Below are 11081 nucleotides of genomic sequence, written 5' to 3'. Positions count from 1 at the left end.
AAACATGCATAATTTTTGTCATAATTTTACAGGAAGGCTTATGTTGTCTATTGTGGACTATTGCCATGGCTTCTAGTACCAAGAGAACAGAGAGACGGCTGAAAATAAGGAGGCAACCACCTACATGCAGACTAATTGGTAAATTGTGGTTTGCAGAATGAGATCTTAGCTGGCCTGAATCCCGTCACCACTCTTTTTCTGGAGCCGAGCCATATGCTGCAGCTGCTGCTAGCATTTTCTGGCCTGCTGATCTACAATGAAGCCAGTGCTGTGTGATAATTGTGTCTGCTTGGTGACTACAGCAGGTAATGCCTTCTTTTCAGGGTCTATCAAGCTCCATCTGTGCTCATTGATATCAATCGGTCTCCCCCCACTCTCCCCCCCCTCTCCCCCCCCCTCTCCCCCCCCCTCTCCCCCCCCCTCTCCCCCCCCCTCTCCCCCCCCCTCTCCCCCCCCCTCTCCCCCCCCCTCTCCCCCCCCCTCTCCCCCCCCTCCCCCCCCCTCCCCCCCCCTCCCCCCCCTCCCCCCCCCCTCCCCCCCCCCCTCCCCCCCTCCTCCCCCCCTCCTCCCCCCCCCCTCTCCCCCCCCCTCTCGTGATGTGATCTGATGCAAGTGCAGAAGCAATGCAAAGACTTAACTAAGGCTGTACCCTTTCCACTGGAAGCCATATCCCATGTGAAAATTATGATCTTCTCAAGCCATTTTTGTTCTAGGTGAGTGTGCAATGATTTCATTCAGTCTGCAATATTTATAATGCAGGATACAAACTAATATTTGGGCTTCTGTGGAAGTATTGCATTTTTAAGATGTGTGTTGCACATTATCGGCAAATGCAGAACTGGAAAGAATCAAGAGGGCTTGCTATATTCATGGTTTTTATTCCCTGGGATTATTCCTCATTTGAGAGATCTTGCCAAATTCCTGAGCTAAGGAGAGTTCCATGGGCTGAGCACCATCAATGAAGCCACACGGAGCTTAAAGCAATGGCTTTGTGCCATGCATTTTCAGCGCTTCCTTTTTTCAAAGATGAAAAGAAGCTAGTGAGAGGGATCATTTTTAAAAATCATCGTAGAATGTAAACCAATGCAGAAAGTCGAATGCTGTCATTAAAATAAATTGCCAGCATTATGATGTTGTGACAGTCCTAATACAAGCAGCTGCAACGTGATGGTGATCTGCCTGAATGGGAATCTATGTGCAGTCACCCACCGTCTATCCCTACCACTGGCCACTTGCTCCAATCTTGTCTGATCCCTGGGGCCTCAGGAACTGTGACTGGATAAAACACCAGTGTGAATAGGCCAGTGTGCAATGATATGTTTACTTGGGTGGAGTCGGACAGCTGGCTTGGCCTGCCCACCATGCAAGTTCATTTCAGTTACTGCAAGTGACAAAGCACCCCTGGAGAGCAGTGCGCTTAACATGCTGGGAGTGCCTTGGGGTCCAAGGGTGAAAGGTCAAGTGTCAGCAGCAATTCACATTCCCAGCTCCTGCAGCTGCAAGCTTCAGACCCCTTATATAAATCAGCTGTTCGGGGGGGGGGGGGGGGACTCAAATGGAATGGTTAAGAATTGAAAGTAGAATTCTTCACTTGCCACTATACCCCACCCCCCAAAAAAAACTCTCACTAGGACACCCATCACTCAGAACCAAAATGCTTTAAATTTCCTCTGATCTCCTCTATTGCACACAGCCACATAGCAGTTACTCTCCTCGGACATATGCATCAATTGATGAGGAAGCAGTTGGGTTTTAATTTTATATTTTACACATGGCAGAATGAGCTTTGAGGTGAGCAGGATGAACCTGGTGTGAAATGTGTTCCAGGTGTATTTTGATCGTGTTTTGGGACATGAAAACCATAGGCTATAGTATTGCACTTCCTCATGTGCCATTCATGCACCGTACATAGACAGAGCAGCAATGGAAAATGAATTTCAAATCCAAAAGTTGAATCCAGTCATGGAATATTATAGAAGTTAATTCAATAAATCTTGAGAACCAAATTGAGCAATGAACCTGTCGGGAAGTGGTGTGGGGACAGTGTTTCAGATTTTTAGATCATTGAATTCCCTTCCAGGAAAGGTATGACCTGTACAAAAAGGACAGTTTACAGCTCAACCTGAGGGAACAAATATCCTTGGAGGCAGGGTTGTTACAGCTATTTGGGAATGTTTAAACAAATTTGGCAGGGGAATGGGAAATGGAGGGATAAGGTGTTGGTATACGATTTGATGCAGTGTTTATTGAGATTGAGGATGGACAGGCAGATGATGAGGCAAAAGTGCAGCCAGTGGGAAGCGGTGAGCTTTAATGTTGGGGGCAAAATTGAAAATGATGAATACAGGACTGGGGTTTTGTATTTGAAAACGCACAATGCACAGAATAAGTTAGATGATCTTGTAGAGCAGTTAGAGATTGACAGGTATTGCATTGTGGGCATCACTGAGATGTGTCTGAAAGAAGATCCTAGTTGGGAGCTTAACATTGAAAGGACAGGCAGGTAGGCAAAGCTAGTGGTGGCTCTGTTGGTGAAAAATGAAATCAAATCCTTAGAGTTAAGAATCTGATGAGGTGATATAGAGGCCATTGAACAGCAGTGAGCATGTGGGATATAAATTTCAATGGGAAATAGAAAATGAATACAATAAGAACCATGTTTACCTGATGACTTCAGTGGTTGGGAAGATATTGCAGTCCATTACTAGGCATGAGGTTTTGGGGTACTTGGATGCACATGATAAAATAGGCCAGAGTCAGCATGGTTTTCTTAAGGGGGAAATCGTGCCTGACAAATCAGTTGGAATTCTTTGAGGAAGTAACATGGAGGATAGACAAAGGAGAGTAAGCGGATGTCATTTACTTGGATTGTTCAGAAGGTCCTTTGACAAGTTGCCACACATAAGGCTACTTAACAAGATAAGTGCCATAGTATTACATAAGGGACACTAGCATGGATAGAAAATTGGAGGCAAAGTGTTAGAATCAATGCGGCTTATTTTGGTTGGATTCTGACAGGTGCTGTTCCACAGGGGTCAGTATTGGGACCGCTTCTTTTCACATTATTTGTCAATGATTCGATGATGGAATTGATGGCTTTGGAGCCATACTTGAAGATGATACAAAGATAGGTGGAGGGCAGGTAGGATTCAGGAAGCAGTGAGTCTGCAGAAGGACTTAGACAAATTTGGAGAACGGGCAAAGAAGTAGCAGCTAGAATAGTGTTGGGAAGTACCTGGTTATGCACTTTGGTAGAAGGAATAAAGGCATGGACTATTTTCTAAATGAGAGAATATAAAAAGAAAATCAGAGGTGCAAAGTGACTTCAGAGCTCTTGTGCAGGATTCCCTAAAGTTAACTTACAAGTTGAGTCAGTGGTAAGGAAGGCAAATTCAATGCTAGGATTCATTTCGTGGGGACTAGAATATAAGAGCAAGGATGTACGCTGGGACTTTTATAGACCATTGGTCAGAATACAGTTGGAGTATTGTGATCAGTGTTGGGCCTCTTATCTAAGAAAAGATGTGCTGGCATCGGAGGCAGTGCAGAGAAGGTTCGCCAGAATGATTCTGTGAATGAAACAGCTAACGTATGAGGAGTTTTTGATAGCTCTGTGCCTGTACTCACTGGAATTTATAAGATTGAAGAAGGATCTCTTTAAAACCTCATTGATCATTTGAAGGGAAAGAATCCAAGTACCCACTGACCTCTGATTGGAACAGGAGTAAGTTATCTATCGTCCACTTTTGGTTAAGGGAATCCACTCTAAAGTTTTTCATTGCTCAATTTCTATTTCTGTCTGCCACACAGCTGGAGAATCTTGACTGTGCCACTAAAGAATGTGGAGAGTTTAACTTTTATTTGAGTAATATTCAGCATTAAGTTTAACAAATCTCCTCGGGTAACTCCACTGTTCCTTAGTTCCCGTCACTATGCCACTTATTAAGCTGAGATCCAGTTTTCTAAGTCTCACTTTTTTATAGAATTTTTTATCATAATTTTTTTCTTGTTTCTCAGAAAGTGGTTTAATGCAGCAATGACGGACAACGCCAACATCACCGACACTGTGAAGCAGACCGAAGAGTGGCTGAAGAAGATCAACAAAACTGGACTCCCTGGTAAAGTTACGACATGGCTGTACCAATGTGGTCATCTACCAAGGTTGCTCTGGCTTTTCATGGTTTATAGGTTCCCCATGACCACTGTAGAAGGTCGAGAGGAAAGTTAATAAGCACCTGCGGAATTGGCTGGGATCCCCCTATGTTTTTCTTCAGTGGGGCTCTACATAAGATCAGGCCATCTGCAGCTCCCATTGTCATCAGAAGTGGTGGAGTTCAAGGTGACAAAGGTTAGAGTTTTTTAATACAGATGGGCTCCGATGACAAGTTCAGGCAGAAAGTGGGCCACCAAATCAGCTATAGACCAGGCAGTGAGCTCCCTGCAATTGAGAGACCTCATTGGCAAACTATGCCTAGGACAGCAAGGACTCATCATGGAACACTTCCAATGATGGGCGAGTGCAAGTGATAGATATGACATGGTCCGGGCAGAGGTACAGAACTGCGAAGATGAAAGGCGGGTATCGAAGGCAGTGGAGTTGGGGTCACAGGGTGCCTTGATGAAATGGGATCTTTCCAAGTGCAAATCACAAACAAGAGAAAATCTGCCGGTGCTGGAAATCCAAGCAACACACACAAAATGCTGGAGGAACTCAGCAGGCCAGACAGCATCTATGGGGGGGGGGGGGAGAAAAAAGGTACAGTCGACATTTTGGTACAAAACCCTTCAGCAGGGCTGGAAAACAAAAGATGAGAGGAGAGAGAGAGAGAGAAACACAAGGTGATAAGTTAAATTGGGTGGGGAAGGGATGAAGTAAAGAGCTGGGCAGTTGATTGGTGAAAGATGTAAGGCTGGAGAAGGGAGAGTCTGATAGGAGAGAACAGAAGACCATGGAAGGAAGAAAAGGGGGGTAGAGCACCAGAGGGAGATGATGGCAGGCAAGGAGATGAGGTAAGAGAGGGAAAAGGGGATGGGGGAGGGCCATCATTAAGTGATTAAGTGCAAGTTCATTTGAGCAGAGCTTTGGAGTCTGGAGCCCTTCTGCATTTCTTTCCTCCTGTGGTCCACGTGTGGCAGTCTCCCTACACCATCACAGTTGCACACTTGGGGCTGAGAGAGGATACTAACTAAGCTTTGTGGTCAGCAGGGTTTTCTGGCATATAAACTGTCAGGATGCAAAACAGCTTAAAACAAGGATGGTATAGGTGGCGCTACAACAAATCCTGCTGTCCCCTGCTGACATACTGGAGTGGGAGAGGTGTAAAAAGAGACCAGCTGGCCGAGAGGCAAACAGGGCAGACATTTTCATCAAGGAGAGGGCTATGGCAGTCATACCAAGGAAGTCTAAATCTAATTTGCTGCAAACTGCTAAATCATGGAAGATGAGGGTTAGTGTGGGGAGGAAGCTGCGGTTTCCAGAGCTAGTGCAAATCACACTTCGACCCGACATTGTAACGTGGTGCACTGAAGACAAGAAAATCTTCCTAGTGGAGCTCACAGTACCAGGGGAGGAAGGATGCGAGGAGGCTCATGAGAGGAAGGCCCTGAAGTACCAGTCCTTGGTCCAGGAGTGCAGGGACAAAGGATGGCAGACCTGGCTATTCCACTTAGAGATCGGCTTTAGAGGGTTCCTGGCAAGGTCAGCACGGAGGTTGTTGTCTGCACTGGGTCTTGATGAAAAGAGCAAGAACCAAGCAGCTCATAGGATGGGGGAGGAAGCAGAAAGAGCCTCTTGCTGGATTTGGAACAGGCAGAAGGAGTTGAGCTGGAAGTCAGGAGCAGGTGGGCAGTGACTTGGCCACCACTGCTGACCTGCCAGCTGGATAGTGTAGTGGTTAAGGGTTGAAACACTCTAAGAAGGTTGGGCACCCCTTGATAACATCTGCTCCTGGCCAAATGCTACTGTTACCTCATCAGGTAACTGTAGAGAGCACCCCAGCAATCATTTATTTTTTACATGCCTTTTTACAAATACTTACAGATTTTTCACAAAACAATCCCATTGAGGAATTAGGATGAAGAGTGACATGAGAATTGTGCCATTAAAGAATAGATAAGGGGATGTAAAAGTAAACTAATCCTCATATAACTTTGTGTCTGAATAGCAACAAAGCTGGTAAAGTAAGCAAGGATGGAGTGACTGGGAGTTGAGAGTTTTAACTGAATAGCAAAGGAATGTATCTTCTGATGATCCCTGGAAGCAGAGCAGCAAGTACCAAGAGATCAGAAAATGGTTCCTATTTTGTTATGCTCCTCCGGCAGATTGATGTCTGATTCCACTCGATCTTTGTGGATTCTGAGGAAGCTGATGGTTTTGGAGAAGCAGGAAGTACTAAACTGGTTGGCCAGGTAAACAGTTTGGCAGGTCATATGCACTTTCCATGATTTATCCATGACTTTTGAGTGGACTGGAGGTTGGTAATGCCTCATGAATGCCCCTTCTCCATGCAGCCATGAGTCAGGGATCTATGGATCAGTGGGAATATTGCACTTTTCCAGAATCCTAGTCTCCTTGTGACATGACAGAGCTCAGAATGGAATATCAGGATCAGGAATCTGACAGTGGGCCAAGGAAAGATGTAGCACGCCTTTCAGAACTCGTTGAGCAGATCAGGTGCTCAGCACTCAGATGTTCACCTGGAAGGTGACATCGATGTTGATTCGGCAATTTAACAAATTTTTTTTGGATTTATCAGAGCTGGAATTGTGACATGGCTCATCAGAAATTATTTCATCAAGTGAGATCTGAGGGAACAGAGAAAAACACTGAAAGGATGCTGTTAAAATCTTGAAAACGTGTAATATCCTCACTGCATCATTGGAATCCCTGGTCAATCAAAAGGGGGTTGGAACACATGGACAGCCAATGAACATATTACGTCTCCATGATGGAAGCATATGGAGACCAAGTATAAATAATGGAAAGAATGCATATCCCAGTCCCCACTCTTCCCTACCAGCACCCATTCATGCCTTGCCTGTTCTTCCTACAGAAGTGTCTGTGAATCTCAAATGTGTCCTCAACCAGCAAACACAGGGTGGGAAAAAATCACCTTTGGCCATGAGAGACTGCTAAAGAGGAAGGAAAGAGTAATCCCAACTGTTTTTGGATTTGCACACTTCTGTGTCTTCGTGCCTTGCCTCCTTACCCAGGTGATAGGTAAGGATGAAAACCAATCCATCTTTGATTTCAAGGTTAAATGAACCTGTGTAATTTTAGTCCACAATAGTGGGTATGTAACAGAAAGCTGCTCCAATTTGGACCAAGTCAGAATGGCTTACCTAGCAGTGCATAAATATCCCTTTATTAAGTGTAACTTGTGACAGGCTGTTCAAAAGGATTCAAAGTACATTTATTTAAGTGTGTATGGAGTGTACAACTGAGATTTGTCTTCCCCACAGACAGCCATGAAACAAAGAAGAACCATGGAACCCATTCAAAAAAGAAAAACTATCAACGTTCCCTCAATGCACAAAAAAAATCACATTAACAGCAATTAAACATCCAAAACACTTAATCAAAAGGCATATTTCAGTTTATCTCAGTGTTCATTATCTGCAGGCTGCTCAATTCAAAATCGCTCGATTCAAAATCACCCAAAACTAGCAACAAAAAGAAAAGCAACTAGAACACATTATAAAATGTGTTATGATCACAAACCATAAACCATGTTGAGTAAACCTTGCTCTGGCACCATCCTTCAACAGCATCAAGAGAGGCATCATTTGAATGGAAGGGCCTTCCGTCTGGAGCAGCGAGAGAGAGAGACGACCACATGCAGGCACCTTCCTCTGGCAGCAATGAGCGAGAGGCTGCTAGATGGCACTGAACACTCGCTTGTTCTCCGCACTTGCCTCGATGATTTCTATCTTCCTCAGCTCTTCAATCGGCAAGAGCGGTGAGAGATGGGGTTGATCGTGGGCCCGTGCCCCATCTCCTGGCCTCTATGATGCACGCTTTGCTCGCAGCCTCGTGGTGCCCTCTCGGGCACAGTAAAGTGCCAAATCACCAGATTAACCTGAAGACACACCGCCAGAACGTAGCTTGCAGGTTCCAGTAGTTGTAGAACCACAACTCGTATAAAAAAAGAAGTGAAAGGAGTTGCTCCATGACCCGTATTGAGGATGTTGCCCTTGGTAGCATTGTTCGCTGGTGCCATCTTCTTCCCGATATAATATAGGCTGTTCTCTATTTTGTTGTATATGTTTCATATTGTTAACAGTTAAAACCAAAACACTAGGCACTACAGAGAAAGAATTGCAGCAGACTATAAGTGCCTGAAAATGAAAAAAAAAGTGCAGATGATGAAAGCTGAAATTAAATGAACAATGAAAATATTGGAAAACACTCAGCAGATCAGACAGCCTCCATGGAACAAGAAATAGAATTAACAAATGGTTTCTTTTCTCTCATTTCTGGTAAGGTGTTATCAACATGGAATGTTAACTCTATTATTCTTTCCTCAGATGCTGCTTGATCTGCTGAGAATTTCCAGTAGTTTCTTGCTTTATAACAGAAGCTACTATCCCGTAGAGGAAATGACTGCATGAAAGCTGCTTTGCTAGTAAAAGTTATTTACAAGTAAAGTGGGCACATGGCCAAGTGGTTAAGGCATTGGACTAGCGACCTGAAGATCGTGAGTGCGAGCCCCAGCCGAGGCAATGTGTTATGTCCTTGAGCAAGGCACTTAATCACACATTGCTCTGCGATGACACTGGTGCCCAGCCGTATGGGTCCTAATGCCCTTCCCTTGGACAACATTGGTGTCATGGAGAGGGGAGACTTGCAGCATGGGCAACTGTTGGTCTTCCATACAACCTTGCCCAGGCCTGCGTCTTGGAGAGTGAAGACTTGCCAGGCACAGATCCATGGTCTCGTAGGACTAACAGATGCCCTTTACTTAAGTAAAGTGCCATTGTTTGTTTAAATTCCCAGCCATCATTCAATATCTTGGACAGGCAACAAGTTAGAATACAAAAAAAAATCTATGCTTTAGGGGAAAGATTTAGTAGGAGCTTGGGTGGAAGTGGTTAAGCCATCCACCCAAAATATTGGTGGCTTTGATGATCTACAATATTCTGATCTGTGATCTAGGCAGTGATTTCAGCCTTCATATTCTTCCCATTCTAATCACAATGTTGATTCAGTTCAGCTGGGTGCTGAGATTATAAACTCAAGAGATTCTGCAGATACTGGAATCCAGAGCAACATGCACAAAATGCTGGAGAAACTCAGCAGGTCAGGCTGCATCTATGGAGAGGAATAAAGAGCTGTCATTTCAGGCCAAAACCTGTCTTCAGTACTGGATTCAATCACTCTGAATCTTTTCCTTTTCATGAACTTGTTTATCTACAGTATAGCTGCCTCTGTCCACGTTTAGTTGTAAGAATTCAATTTTTTTCAAAATGAATCACTTGTGTTTAATATGTTTTATTTCCAAGATCATTCTCTTTTTGTCACCTCTGAAGACCTCTAACATCAAACTCAATCACTCTGACCCACCCAACTCTTGCAAGCACCAGCAGCAAATCCCATTCCTCTAACCCTTATCTTGCATCTGGGCATCTTCGCCCAGTCCACATTTTCCACCTGTTCCTTTTCAAACAAGCAAGCATCTGAACTGTCAGGCTCAGGCAGCAGGTCTGATTCATTCAACAACCTGGGGACCTAGGAAATAAACTCAGACTCCACTGTGACTTTTATGTTGGAATCAGTCAATGCTTGCCCCATTCCACTGAGTTGGAGAGACCCAGGAAGGAAAGAGTTGCAGAATCATTCAGTGTGAAAACAGACCCTTCAACCAATTTGTCCATACTGATCAAGATTTTCTTCTAAACTAATCCCATTTGCCAGTGGTTGACCCATATCCCTCTGAATCTTCCCATTCACATACATGGTAAAGTAGCTTTTAAATGTTGTTAATGTTCCTACTTCAACCATTTCATCTGGCAGCTCACTCCAGATGCTGACCACTCCTTAGGTGGAAAAACTTGCCCTTCCAGATCCTATTAAATCTCTGCTCTTGTACCTTAAACCTATGCCCTGTAGTTGTTGATTCTCCAACCTTGGGGGAAGGGGGGATTGCACACTGAATGTATCATAAACACTAGAGATTTTGTAGAGCAACACACACACAAAGTGCTGGAGGAACTCAACAAGCGTTTATGGAGGGGAATAAACAGTCAATGTTTTGGGCCAAAACAAGGAGTTTGTCAGAACTGATGGAAGGGTTTTAGCCAGAAACAGACTTTTATGCCACCTAGTTCCTTCTTATACAGAAATGATGTTAATCATTATTCCATCCAAGAATATCAGTACTGCAAATTCAAGGCAAATCCTAGTCACAGATGACATGGGTGCTGTTACTCCATTCCTTGTAGTGCTTCAAGGCATTTTAATTCATTTATTCAGTAGTGAATAAATATTAATAAGCTAATTTGAATACATTTGTGATGGGTGTTTGCATTAGCATACTAGAATTCCTGAGGGACACCAGGGGAAAGAAATTCACCACACCTTGGAGAGAGAACAAATTGTGCTCTTGCGAATGCATTTGCAATTGTGCATTATGGAGTTCAAATGATGCATTTCTTCTGGCTTGCAAGGGCTTCACAGGAAAATTGGTCTCATTCCCCTGCCCTCCACAGCAAATTCAGCACCTGAAAACAGGCTGTGAAGGAGTGATCTGGCAATCAAGCGTAGAACATTTCCTGGAAGCTTCACTAAAGAACGCAGTGTTACAAAAAAAAATTCTTCATGTAATTTGCACTGAGGATCTCTTCAGTATGAGTTAAATTGGTCATGCGTGTTAATTGGAATTCCTCTATTTGTTTAGCTTTCATGTACAAGAAACATGAGTGGAAGTGGGCTACACAATAGCTCGAGCTTGCTTCGCAATTCCAAAAGAACATGACTAATCTGGTCATCGTAATAACTTCATTTTCCTGCCTTGTCTTGTAATGCTTGATACCCCTGAAGTCTAGAAGTTTTTTAAAGAAATAGATACATTTTCCTGATGTGG

At 44.0% G+C, this 11081-nt stretch overlaps 1 long non-coding RNA gene across 1 annotated transcript; it reads left to right on the top strand.

Moving 5' to 3' along the window:
• The first annotated feature begins 249 nt into the window (after positions 1-249).
• LOC140209846 (uncharacterized) lies at positions 250-7188 on the top strand. Its single transcript, XR_011889080.1, has 3 exons — positions 250-305; positions 4018-4118; positions 7053-7188. It is a non-coding gene; the product is annotated as an uncharacterized lncRNA (long non-coding RNA).
• The last annotated feature ends 3893 nt before the right edge of the window (positions 7189-11081 follow it).

This window comes from Mobula birostris, chromosome 2, assembly GCF_030028105.1.
Source record: "Mobula birostris isolate sMobBir1 chromosome 2, sMobBir1.hap1, whole genome shotgun sequence".
Classification (NCBI taxonomy): Eukaryota; Metazoa; Chordata; class Chondrichthyes; order Myliobatiformes; family Myliobatidae; genus Mobula; species Mobula birostris.
This window is presented reverse-complemented; position numbering and strand designations above follow the sequence as displayed.